The sequence below is a fragment of the Panthera tigris genome, chromosome A3 (genome assembly GCF_018350195.1).
Source record: "Panthera tigris isolate Pti1 chromosome A3, P.tigris_Pti1_mat1.1, whole genome shotgun sequence".
Classification (NCBI taxonomy): Eukaryota; Metazoa; Chordata; class Mammalia; order Carnivora; family Felidae; genus Panthera; species Panthera tigris.
In genome coordinates, this window is record NC_056662.1 from 68,166,519 (window position 1) to 68,179,936 (window position 13,418).

The following is a 13,418-nucleotide window of genomic DNA, read 5'->3' on the forward strand; positions in this document are numbered from 1 at the left end:
ACTAACTAATTGTGTGCACTAGGGAAATCACTTATACTCTGCACATTTTTATTCATAGGTAAATTTATAAGATTGGGGTCTTCAGTTATGGATAGATTGAGATAAATCATGGTCTGGGAGAGCTAACACATGCTTCTATACTGAACTTTCACTGGGTACATATATCCTTTCTTAGAGTTGCCTTTATACTTTTGGTATGAGTGGGCCTTTTGCCAACACAGTTTACAATGTCTGACTCCTAAATGCTGGTTTCATCTTTGCTTCACTCCTCCTACTCTATGTGTTAGTCAGAGTTCCTTCTTCCTCTGTACTTCCAAAACATATTTCATAAACATCTATTATAGCATTTAACACATTTTACCCTAATTACAAGATGACGTGGTCCTTGGGACACAGAGTTTAATTATATTTAATGAACATCCCAAACATACAGACTGTGTCTGACACCAACTATTATTTGATAAATGTATAAGAATTCTTCAAGCAAAGGAACCAGATAGATCATGGTGTCTTCAGCTGGAAGAGAAGTGGCTAGCTTAGTTCATCCTGAACTCTGAATGAAACTGAAAGTCTACATATGTGTCACAGTGTACAGAATGGCAAGATCTCATGTGGCTCAGGACTCTACAAATGGCTTCCAGAGAAGCTTCATTGGGAAGTTCTATTTAATTAAATGGTGAGGCAGGATCACCAACAATGAAATCCTAGAGGACAGCCAGTCTATCCACTTTGAAGCAATACTTACTGAAGCATAACTCTTCTGGGTAGGGCAGATGGGGAGATGGATGATAACAGAATACCTAAACAACTGCTGGGTGACAGGCTCAAAGGCAGCAGGAAGGATGCTTTATTAAGTGCCTGCCACAGCACAATTACAAACAGGGCAGAATGACTGTGCATACAAAGAGCAATGACAGCAAGCTGGCTTACCTAGGGAAGGTCTGAAAGGCACCAAGAAAAAGCCCAAAACGAGATCTACCAGGCTAAACAAAGGCAGCCTTGACATGCACATGCTATTTTGAGATCATTCTTTTCTTGATCATTGCTACAAGACCCTAGGTGGTAGATGGATACCTACTTGTATCAATGCATTGTGCATTGTTGTGTGTATATCAGGCTGCTAATAAATGTTTATGCATGATGATATACTTATCTGTTTTATAACCCCCATATAAATAGATAATAAACTTTATAGTGTTATTTTCATATGAACAATGGCATACTGAATAGATATGCCATGTGAAATGTAAACTGTGAAACAGATTTAAGAAATATATTACAACCTTCCAATTCTTGATTATTTCATCAATTAGAATTTTATTTACCAATAAACTGAAATAATATGAACTCACTTCTCATAAATATTCTCATATATGTCAGGTATATTTTGGCTATAATTGGAAATCTAGTTACAAGGACTTAGTTCTTTAGATAATTATTTGTAATTAAATATCACTCCCACTATAAATGAATTCTGGTTAATCAAAATATTAGTCAATCTTCCTTTTATTTATTTTTTTAGCGTTCATTCATTCTTGAAAGACAGGGAGACAGAGCATGAGTGGGGGAGGGACAGAGAGAGAGACACACACAGAATCCGAAGCAGGCTCCAGCCTCTGAGCCCTTAGGACAGAGCCTGACGCGGGGCTAGACCCACAAACCGTGAGATCATGACCTCAGCCAAAGTCAGACACCCAACCAACTGAGCCACCAAGGCATCCCTCAATCTTCCTTTTAGAGAGAATTTATAATGATGATAATGGAAACATCTTTAAAATACTAATTATAATTATAACAATAAGATCAATACAGAAATAAACACAGTCAAATCACTTAATAGATCTTGAGCATCTGCCATAGCCAAAAGACTGCACAAATGCAGGAAAAATGTAAAAATATCAATACATGACCTCAATGTTTAGTAGGGAAGAAAAAGCTGGAGTTACAAATAACAGTGATACAAGGTAGAATGAGGTACACGTGATAAGAGCTATGACAGTGTGCTAAGTTAATAGTGTATCAAGTTACAGTGACTATGTGAAGTAGTATAATTAGGAATTAGGTAACCATTCCTAGTTAAGCATTTGTTTCCAAAGCAATACACAAGACTGTGGGATGAGACTTGAAAATATGAGACTTATTCTCATCCTTCAGAGACAAATTTATCTTGCAAGTCCCATTTTAATAAATAGAATCCCCAGGAAGTAGTCTTGATGCTCTAAAATTCTGGAAAATAGTAGACAGATGCTCTGTTTAGAATCTAAGCAATATTTATTGAATATTACTTAACCCAGGAATTATACTAATTTCCAGAGTATTAACTCTGAATCTCACCCCATATAAAGTAGTTTAGCAGAAAAAATGAATAAAATGCCATTTAACACAGGAAGTAACAAATTTGTAAAACTTGATACCCTGACTAGCTATGAAATGAAAATATTAATAAATATAAAAAGGGACTTGACCTAATATACTAGAGCAGAATACTGTACCAGCATATGGCAAAAGAATAAGATTTCGCTCAGGGATCACTGCTTATCATTATCTCCCCTTTCTTTGTATCTCAAACCACACTTTGTGAAGGAAAATACCACCCAGTGCTAATACACCTGCTCTTTGATTCTAAGGATCCAGGGAAGTTCAGCATTAAAAATCAAATAGGCAACATTTCCTTTTTGTTATTTTCAAAGAAAGGGTGACAATTCTACCTCTTCCTAAGAGCTCCTCAGCTGCAGATAAAGACCGTTTCAGACCAGGGGATAATAATTACCACTTCTAATCTTTTGACAGCCCAGCCTGCAGCTAAAATGACTGGCAGAACTCACTTTTTGGCTGCAAGGTAGGAGGTTCTCATACCAGTCTATACTCAAGCTGTTCTACATGACAACCCAAGGTCTGGAAGCAACCTGGAAACTATATTCAATAAGGCAGATGTTTTTCTATCTGATCTGAAACACTCAAAATCTTCAAAATACTATGAAATTAACAAAGTTTTCCCCCATCTTCCCATGTCAGGATCATTTTGTAGACTTGCTGTAAATACTGGTTCCTAGGTTCCATCTGATTTCTACTAAATCAGGCATTCTAAAGGGGGAGACCAGGAAGTTGAAATTAATCTGCTTCATATGTACAAATTTGGGACTCACGCATCTAAGTTGGGGGATGTGCCGTGGAAAGATCAAAAACATCCAGAAAATAATTGGAAAATTCAAATAGTGTTGTCAACTAAGAATGTCAAAAATCATATGCCAATAGCAAGCAGTTATCATTTCTTGAGTATTACTATATGTACAACATTGTTCATATAGAAATGACCCTCTAATTACATTGCAGATAAACTAAATTGGAAAGGGCTCCTTAAGAGACTCATGCTTATGAAATAGAAACACTGCCACAATGAAGGAACATAATAGATGGTTTCCACACATAAATATGGTTAATTACTGCATCAGAGCCTTGGAGCCTGTGAGGATGAAAAGAAAATCTAACAATAATCCAGGATTTCACACAAGCTGCCTTCTGACACAACCAGAGCTCACCTGCCAGGCCCCATCTCTGTCTCCTCAAGATATTACTTTTATATCTATTCTGAAATCATCACCTTCTACAAGTGGCATCTGACTATTGCCTGCTGGGATTTTGTGGTCGATTCATAAAGAGTATATGGAGAACTGTATTGTAAAACTTATAGGGTTTATAAGCTACTTTTGAAAAGTAAGAAATTCAGACTATTTCAAACTATCCAGGAATAAATTTCCCTTATGATACTCTGAGAAACAGGGAATGGAAACAAGTGAACATCTCATCACATCTCAGCAAAGCTCCACAAGGTAAATGCTTTCTGTACAACACCATTGTGAGAAGACCCTGTGCACATGAACTTGTCCTTAAATTTAGGATCTGAAAAGGGGTAAATGATATACTTAGGTAGGACTAGCTATAAAAATGAGACAGAATAGGGGCGCATGGGTGGCTCAGTCGGTTAAGCATCCGACTTCAGCTCAGGTCATGATTTCATGGTCCATGAGTTCGAGCCCCGTGTTGGGCTCTGTGCTGACATCTCAGAGCCTGCAGCCTGTTTCAGATTCTGTGTCTCCCTCTTTCTCTCTCCTTCCCCACTCGTGCTCTGTCTCTCTCTTCTCAAAAATAAATAAACGTTAAAAAAAGAATTAAAAAAATGAGACAGAATACATTCACCCTGAAATTTCAAATAAACACTGCATACATATATTTTTGTTCTTCATAAGGAATAAAGAGAAAAAGGAAAACAGCAACATGGAAAATGTAAAATATTTTATAATAAAAAATGAAGGAAGTTGTATAGGATAAGCATACTGGAGAACATGATCTACAAGAAACCAAAGACAATTTTATATATGCTTTGCATTCTTAATGAAATTTAGGAAAAAATTCAGTCTAGTAAATAATACACAAAATCTTACATTAAGAGGTTTTCAGAATTAAGAAAATAATGCAGGAAAGCCAAAAGCACCAAAGGAGACTTAAAACTCTGTATTGTGTATATTACAAAGAAATTTCTTTATTAGAGAAACTTAAATCAATAAGGAAAAATTTAATCTTTCAATAGTGAAAGAAAACTTGAGAAATGTACTGTTGTGGGTCACCTCAGTCTTTGAGAGATCAATTATGCCAAAGATAAATAAGAAAAAGATAAGTACAAGGTATAATGAGAAGCTTTACCTTGCTGCATTATCATGATATGCTGTAGACTAGGAGTCAGAAAAATAAGTCCAAATCGGGTTTGACACCTATTTTTATAAATAAGGTTTTATTAAAACAGAGGTTCACTTATTCATTTAACTGTTATCTATGGCTGCATGTATAATACACTAGCAGAGCTGAGTAGTTGTGATACAGACCATATGGACCACAAAGCCTAAAATATTTACTATCTAGGGGCACCTGGGTGGCTCAGTCGGTTAAGCGCGGACTTCAGCTCAGGTTATGACCTCACGGCTCATGAGTTGGAGCCCTGCTTCAGGCTCCGTGCTGACAGCTCAGATCCTGGAGCCCGCTTCAGATTCTCTCTCTCTGTCTCTCTGTCTCTGTCTCTCTCTCCCTTCCTCCCTCCCTCTTCGGCTCATGCTCTGTTTTGCTCTCTCAGAAATAAACATTAAAAAGAATTAAAATATTTACTATTTCTTCACAGAAAATGCTTGCTGACCCCTCCCCTATACCACTGGATAAATAGAAATGTTAGTGAAGTAGCAGATCCTGAGTTTTCCTAACTTTTAGATGTCACTCTGTCATATACGTGTCTTACAAAAGCATTGAAGGTGTTTATTACCCACTGCCACCAAATCTAATCAGCATATCACCAATATGGTGGTGAGAAAAATGTCCTTCTGGATATTAACAAAGATCCTGTTGAAATTGACCATCACATAGAGTGGGAGAGTTGGCATAGTTCTGAGGTAAAAAAATAAATAAATAAAGATAAATTGCTGTTTATGCCAGTTAAAAGACTGTTTCAGGTAGGTTTTTTTTCTAATTGGTATAGAGGATATGTGCATTTGACAGATGAAAAAGGCAGCTTCAATTGGTGACACTTTTAAATTAAGTTTATGATAACCTATTGTGACTCTTCTATACTAGTCAAATGGGCATATTCAATGAAGCTGTTTGAGGAATCACTGCCATCTGCATCGTATTTGATGAAAATTCTTCCTGGGATATAAATAGTTCTGATGTAAAAAGAGATTATTGTGATGGATTACTTCCAGAGGATGATGTCAGCAAGATGGTGATGAAGAAAGCCCCAGACCCTCCTTCCACCCACAGAAATACAGACTTAACAATACATGGACTAATTCCCTGGAGAAATGGAGAAAACATGTTAAGAAGCTCCTGTAACCCAGGTGAGCATGAAACCGGAGACATCAAAGCATGGTGATCTGCAAGAAAATTCCTAGTACCTGGTTCTACCCTGAAGATGGAAAGAGAAGACTAAAACATGTACCCAATATTTTGACCTGTGTGGAGGCAGGGAGGGGGCTACCCAAAGTACTGGCTTCTGTACTGCCTGAATCTAAGCACTGACAGGACAGAAAGTCATGTTGGGGGCTACTAAGAATAAAGTTGATGGTTTGGATTAGCACTCATTTACTAGCCATAATCTTAGCGTAGAATGAAAAGAAGAAAACTCCTGCTTCTTCCTGGGAAATGAAGGGCTTGAAACATGAGTCCAACATTCTATCTTTACAAGGAGCTTGCCAAGGGACTGGTTTCTGTCATGACTGTTTCAGAGCACTAAGGGGACCCTACATACTCTAGATGCCTGGGAGCCACTGAGAAAGAAATCTGGGAGAATTGATGCTGCTCAAATGTTCCTAAATCAACAAACTTGAAAACACCAACAAGGCATATTCTAAAAAGGTAATTGACAAGGTAATCCCATTACAATAGCATCAAAAATAATAAAATACCTAGGAGTGAACTTATGAAGGAGATGAGAGACTTATACACTGAAAACTATAAAATGTTGCTCAAATTGAAGAAGACACAAATAAATAGAAATACATCCTGTGTTCATGGATTCGAAGACTAAATATTGCTAAAAATATCCATAGTACTCAGACTGATATATAGGTTCAATGTAAGCTCTATCAAATCCCAATGGCATTTTTGAAGAAATAGAAAAAATGATCCTAAAGTTCATATAGAAACACAAAACACCTTGAATATCCAAAACAATACTGGAAAAGAAAAAAAGCTGGAAGCCTCATGCTTCTTGACTGAAAAACATATTACAGAGTTACAATAATCAAAACCATATTGTACTGATATAAAATGGACACATAAACTGATGGAAAAGAATAGTGATCCCCAAAACAACCCCACTCATATATAGTCAAATGCTGTTTAACAGGACAGAACACTGGGGAAATAATAGTGTCTTCAATAAATGGTGCTGGAAAAATTAAGTATCTACATGCAAGAGCACAAAATTGGGGCCTAACCTTACAACATACATAAAATTCAACTCAATATAAATTAAAGAGTTAACATAAGACCTGAAACTATAAAACTACTACGAGAAAACATAGAAAATAAGCTTCATAATATTGGTTTGGCAAGATTTCTTCAATAGGACACCAAAAGCACAGGTAACAAAAATAAAAATAGACAAATGGGACTACATCGAACCAAAAAAGCTTTTGTACAGCAAAGGAAATAATCAAAAGAGTGAATGGCAACCTGTGGAATGGGAGAAAATATCCACAATACATATATCTGATAATGGGTTAATATTCAAAATATCTAAGGAACTCCCACAAGTCAATAGCAAAATAATAGTTTTCTTTACTTAAAAATAAGCAAAGGACTTGAATAGACATTTCTCTAAAGAAAACAAACAAAAAAGAACAACAGCTATATAAAAAGATGCTGAATATCACTAATCATCAGGGAAGTGCAAATCGAAACTACAAAGAGATATTATCTCAATGAGATATTATTAAAAAAACAGAAAATAACAAACATTAGTAAGGATGTGGAGAAATCAGAACTCTTGAGTACTGTTGGTAGGAATTTATAATGGTGTAGCCACTATGGAAAATAGTCTGGAAATTCCTCCAATAATTCAAAACAGAGAGGTACTATATGATCCAGCAATTGCATTTGTTGGCATTTGTCCAAACAAACTGAAATCAAGATCTTGAAGAGATATTTGCACTCATATTAATTGCAGCATTATTCACAATAGCAAAAGGGTGGAAACACCTAAATGTCCATCAAAATAAAAGAATAAACAGATTACACACACACACACACACACACACACACACACACACACACAAATGGGTTATTATTGTGTCTTGTAAAAGAAGGAAATCCTGTCATAAGCTACAACATGGGGAAACCATGAGGACATTATACTAAGTGAAGTCAGTCACAGGAGGACATACTATGCATAATTGTACTTATACAAATATCTAAAATAATCAAACTCATAGGAGCAGAAAGTAGAATGGTGGTTGCCAGGGACTGGAGGTGGAGGGGAAACAGAATTGCTCTTCAGTGGATATAGAGTGTTAGTCATGCAAAATGAAAAAGTTCTAGGGGGTAGGGGGACTGGGTGTCTTAGTTGCTTAAGCATCTGACTCGATCTTGGCTCAGGTCTTGATCTCAAGCCCCGTGAGTGTGGAGCCTACTTAAAAAAAATGTTCTGGAGTTTTGCTTTATAACAATGTGCATACAGTTAGCAATGCTATAATGTGCACTTAAAATTTTGTTGAGAAGGGAATTCATGTTACGTGTTTTTTACCACAATTTTTTTTTAAGTGGATCTCACAGTTCCCAGTTCTGCTGAATATTGTCACTGGTTACCTGTGGGGAGCTGCATGGTGTGATATGAGGGGGGAATCAAGACTATAGTGAAAGGTATTTTTATTTTTACTCTCTATATAATGATGTTTTCTTAAATATGCAAAAATAATCATGTATCTGTTCATGTATTATTTTGTAATGTGTAAATAAAAGAAAATGGATCTCAGTTTAAAGAAAAAGAGAGGTGTATTACTTCCAGAGTATTTTACTTGCCCCTTCTAGGATAGTAGACTTTATTCTTTGGGTGAGTGAGATAATGTAAGGATCCTCCTCATGGATGAGTATGTTTTGGATGTATCCAGAAATTGAGGAAATGACCCTTAGGTGCTTTTGCACACTCACTGGGTCCACTGTATAATGGTTTTAGGCCAAAATTTTGCTTATCTCACTTCCATAAATGTCCTCTCTGTGGGTAGGCCAGAAAATATTTCACTTTTCCAAGGTTTATCTCAGTTCGAAATTACCATCTATCCTGGAAAAGTCTGTTTCCCTCTTTCTGGGATATAGTCAGTGTGATGAATAATTGCAGATGAATAATTAGCAGAAGAATAGAAAGAAAATTACTGGCTATACCTATGGAAACAAGATCAGGCTGCCTCTTTGGGTACAACATTCCAGGTATACAAATTGGCTCAGGTTTGAAAATTGGATGAGAGGCTATGAAAGCAAAACTATAGAACAAAACTGTTCTCTTTCCACCAGAGTTATATTTTTTGTTTATATGAATCATGCAGGATTACATTTGTTAATTTTCTAGTGTTAAACCAGTTTTCATTACTAGAATAAACTCAACTTGGTCATATATTATTAGACTTCTCATATCTTAGAACTATTTTCTTCTATGTTCACAAGTGAAATTGGTATGTCATTTTTTTTTTGTTGTTGTTCACAAAATGTTCTTCTTAGGTTTGGTACCGAGGTAATACCAGCTTCATTATATGAATAGAGTAATTTCCTCTTTTCTTCCAGGAGAGATTGCATAGATTTTTTTTTCTTTAAATATTTTGACAGAACTCTGGGGAATTTACCTCTGGCTTAACTTTTCTGTGCACAAATATTTTTGACTAATTCAATTTTTCTAATATCTATAGGTCTATGAAGCTTTCTGTTTTTTGAATTACTATCAGTGATGTTAATTTTTATAAGAATTTGGTCCATTGCATTTGAGTTTGAAATTTACTGGAATGACATTTTTCATAACATGCTCTTATTACTGCTTCATATGTGCAACATCTGTTGTCTAAATATTAACTTCTGATTTTTGGTCTTGTCTTCTGTGTTTTAATTCAATTTTACCAGAGGTTTGTCATTATTATAAGTCATTTATAAGATACAATTTTGACTTATGTATTTAATATATGTCTCTTATTGTTTTTATTATTTCCTTTGTTCTACTTTCTCTGTATTTATTTTGGATGTCTGAACAGTTATTGGGAAAGATATAAATACCTCTATTTTTAACTATTCTATTGCTAACATTTACAAATTTGTGTAATACAGATGGTACCCAGAAGAGCAATGCTAAAAGAAAAAAAAATACCAAGCAATCCAAAATGTGTGGCTGTCTTTTTGTGATTGTTGGAAATCAGCAAGGGGAGGCAAGCTGCAGGGTAGCAGACCTTTGTTATACAGACAAATGTTTCATTACACTGCTGCTTAAGATACTTTGAAAAGCAGACTTGAAAAATTATAGACCTGCAAGTTATAGAGCTTATAACTGTAGAATTGACGTGAAAACCTCAGAATATAGGTCTGTTAGTTTCTTTTTGTTGATTTTTTTAAAGTTCTACCAGTGACAGTACAACGTAGGCTAGTTAGAACAGGTTTCTCTGAAAAGGTAGAGTTTGTAGCAGATAAGACTGTAGCCTCATGTTTTGCCAAGCAGTTCCTACCAAGAGTTTTCAGCCAGACAATGAAAACGAGCTCAGGGGCAAAATTGAGATTCAGATGTGGAGCGCTGAGTCCATTCAAGTTTGAGAGAAAAAAAAGCCAGTAAATTAAAGACCAGTATGTTTAAGTATAAAAAATATCTTTTTATGACATTTTTACTTATGATTACCTGCAGACAGAATTGACTAGAAGCCTACTAAAAATTGTATTTCCAAAGAAACAAACCACCTACAGAAGCTTATTATTTTCCTAACCTTAAAGCAAAACCCTATCTCGAACCTGCAATCATGATGTGGACTAAACTAGCTTCTAAAAAAATACTTTTCAATATTTTCATTATGAAGGGTAAGGACAAGGAAAGTGTCATAAAGGACTAAACCAAGGACCATAATCACAAATATCCAGAGGGCATTATAATGAGCTACTTGGGTTATCCAAGGAACTTAATTCAGTACAAGACAGATTTTTCTCCACTTTTGCCCAGTGAGATTTGATGGTTGTGATCATTCAGTAACTGCTATGAATTTCCCATGCTTTCTTTAAAAAAAAAAACAGTTTTAATCAGTTTTAAATTCTTGTTTCACCATTTTATATTGGCATAGAGGAGAGAAAAAGACATTTCCTTTATGTTTTAATATCCTAAGCATGATGAGCCACATCAAGAAGAATGGTCTCCTTTGGGATATTCACTCCCCCTAAAAGGGAAACAATTCCAAAGTTGCATCCAGGTCAAAGTCCATCTCTGGGTAGGTAATATTTGGCCCTCTCCATCAGGTCTTGATGTGGCTCCTTGTGTTGTGGTTTGATGTGTAGGAAGAAAGGAATTGAACCTATAGGGGAGAGACAAGTGGTGGGCAACTTGGTTTTTTGTGGGGGTTTTGTTGTTGCTGTTGGTGTGTGTGTGTGTGTGTGTGTGTGTGTGTGTGTGTGTGTGTGTGTTTAGGGGAGAGACAAGATTGAGAGCAGATCATCACATACCCATTCTACCCTTCTTCTATAGAACTTGAATGAGGCATATGGCCGCACAGCTATAAAGACAATTTCTAGTCTCCCCTGCATCAAATGTGCCTGTGTCCTCACCAATGGATTACAAGTTGAGGTAATCAGAACTTCTTTTAAAAGAAGCATCATGCCTGCCCCTTTCCCTTTTCCATTACCTTTTCCTTCTGGTTGGCTGAATGTAAATGGCTTAGCAAGAGCTGAAGAGAAGTTATGTAATATTGGCAGATATATAATGACCTAAATAAAGGGTCTTGGTCTTTGCTACAATGAAACCACCATATAAGCCCTAGGCCATTTATTTTTTGGATTACTATGTAAGAGATATACAAACTTTTACTTGGGTCTATATTATCAGAAATGAATTTATTCAGTGACTAGTATAATGCTAATGGCAGTAATTATGATGTCTGTGTTTATGTGACTAAAATGTTTACCATTCTTTCTTGCACACATTTAGCATCTTTTTGTTTAAATTTAGAACAGCACTGGAAGCTGGTGATGAAGAGGAGCCCTTCTCCCTTTTGATGTGAAACAGATACAATGTCAAAAAAAAAAAAAAGACACCACACAAACAAACAAAAAAAAAAACAAACCAAAAACCAAGATTACTCCTTATAGAAACTGATCTGTCCACTGCATTTCTTTCCCTGGCATTAATAGTTCACCAATATTATTTGAGGCTATGTTTCAGTGGTTATTGTAGTTATTGTTTTCTCCCTTATCTCCCTGAATTTAGTAAAATCTTTGCTCTACATGGTACTGATATGATAAATCACATTATACTCAAGCTCTCTGGAAATGAAACGGCTTGCCTTTAAGATATCAAATTCTACAGCAAAGCCCTTCCCCCATCTACCACTAACCTTTTGGCTTTCCTCAGTCTTTGACTAGTTGGAAATAATATTTCTCTGGTGCTGACACTGCAGAGGATACAGAAATTCAAACTGCATGAAGGTTGATAAAAATGAATTTTATCAGGAAAGTGAGAAAGTGTTCATATAAATGAACTTTAGATAGCTATAGAGAGATAATCTGGATATTTAGCTGAGAGATGAATACTTAGATTACTATACTAGAGCAGAAGAAAATTCATTTTTTCTTCTTGGATTTTGTATTACATGTTGAATTTCAAAACTCTTGACCTCCAAAGAACTTCCAAATGCATCTTAATACCTCATGATTTTATTTGGCTTATTTTCTACTTCCAAGAACATTTGTACTCTTTAGGAAGATAAAAAACTGAGTTACAAGGCATGTACAAGGTCATATTTTGAGCCACTAGTGGAACTTGGACTGAATTTTTGAACACTTTCTCAAACCAGTTGAACTCAATTTTCACTGCATTGTACATGCCAAAAATTTTTCGATACTGTATAGGAAAAATTATTTTTCTTATCTTGTTTTTAGTTGGTGTGTTTCCCCCCACCCCTACACAGTCTAACCTTTGGCATCCCATTTCTTGCCCTTAGGTTGTATGTGTGCACTACACAGCTTATCACATTTAAGGTACATGCACATGGTGAGTTCAAATCACTGAAGCTTACTGAGCATGTCAGTGTGAAATGCTGCAAAAGAGGAAAGACAGCAAGAGATTATTCCTGATGCTGGTGAGCCCAGATGTGTCCTCTAGATGTCCTACAGATGTTACCTAATAACTTTAAGAGGCTATTTGTAGTGATAACTGTGATAAATTAAATGTGATCAATTAATATTTTGATCAATTCTATTTAAATGAAATGAAAACTCATTTTATAGCCAATCATCCTGGTACAGATCGGATGGTATTAAGGCATTAATTCTCTTTTTTTGAGCAGTTAGCAACACACCTGCCATTTCCTTGCTATCATACTTTTCCAGCATTTGGCTACTCTTAACAAAAAGCATAAAAGGCTTCTCTATTCTTTCCCAAATTAAACCTTCCTTCTTCATACGTCAAAGAAAAGAGAGTTCAAATTCTTTTCCAGCTCTTTTTTATTAATGCTTGAGCAAAGATATATGTTTTCACAAGCACCAGTTAAACCAGAAAGAGAAGAATTTCCCAGTGATTCAGTGGATCCATCAATCAATGCTGTAAACTTTTTCAAATTTATGGTATGTTAAATTACAATTATAATTATTATTAAAGAAGGCTCTCTGAGACCAAATTTTTGCTTTATTCATTATCTATCCTTGTCTCT

At 35.7% G+C, this 13,418-nt stretch overlaps 1 long non-coding RNA gene across 1 annotated transcript in view; it reads left to right on the top strand.

Annotated features, from left to right (window-relative positions):
* The window catches only part of LOC122237020, a 29,686-nt gene extending 17,772 nt beyond the window's left edge, over window positions 1-11,914 (top strand). The window contains exons 3-5 of the long non-coding RNA XR_006215216.1: window positions 8,305-8,403; window positions 11,240-11,338; window positions 11,720-11,914. This is a non-coding gene — a long non-coding RNA (uncharacterized LOC122237020). The remainder of the gene's footprint in view (window positions 1-8,304; window positions 8,404-11,239; window positions 11,339-11,719) is intronic.
* The last annotated feature ends 1,504 nt before the right edge of the window (window positions 11,915-13,418 follow it).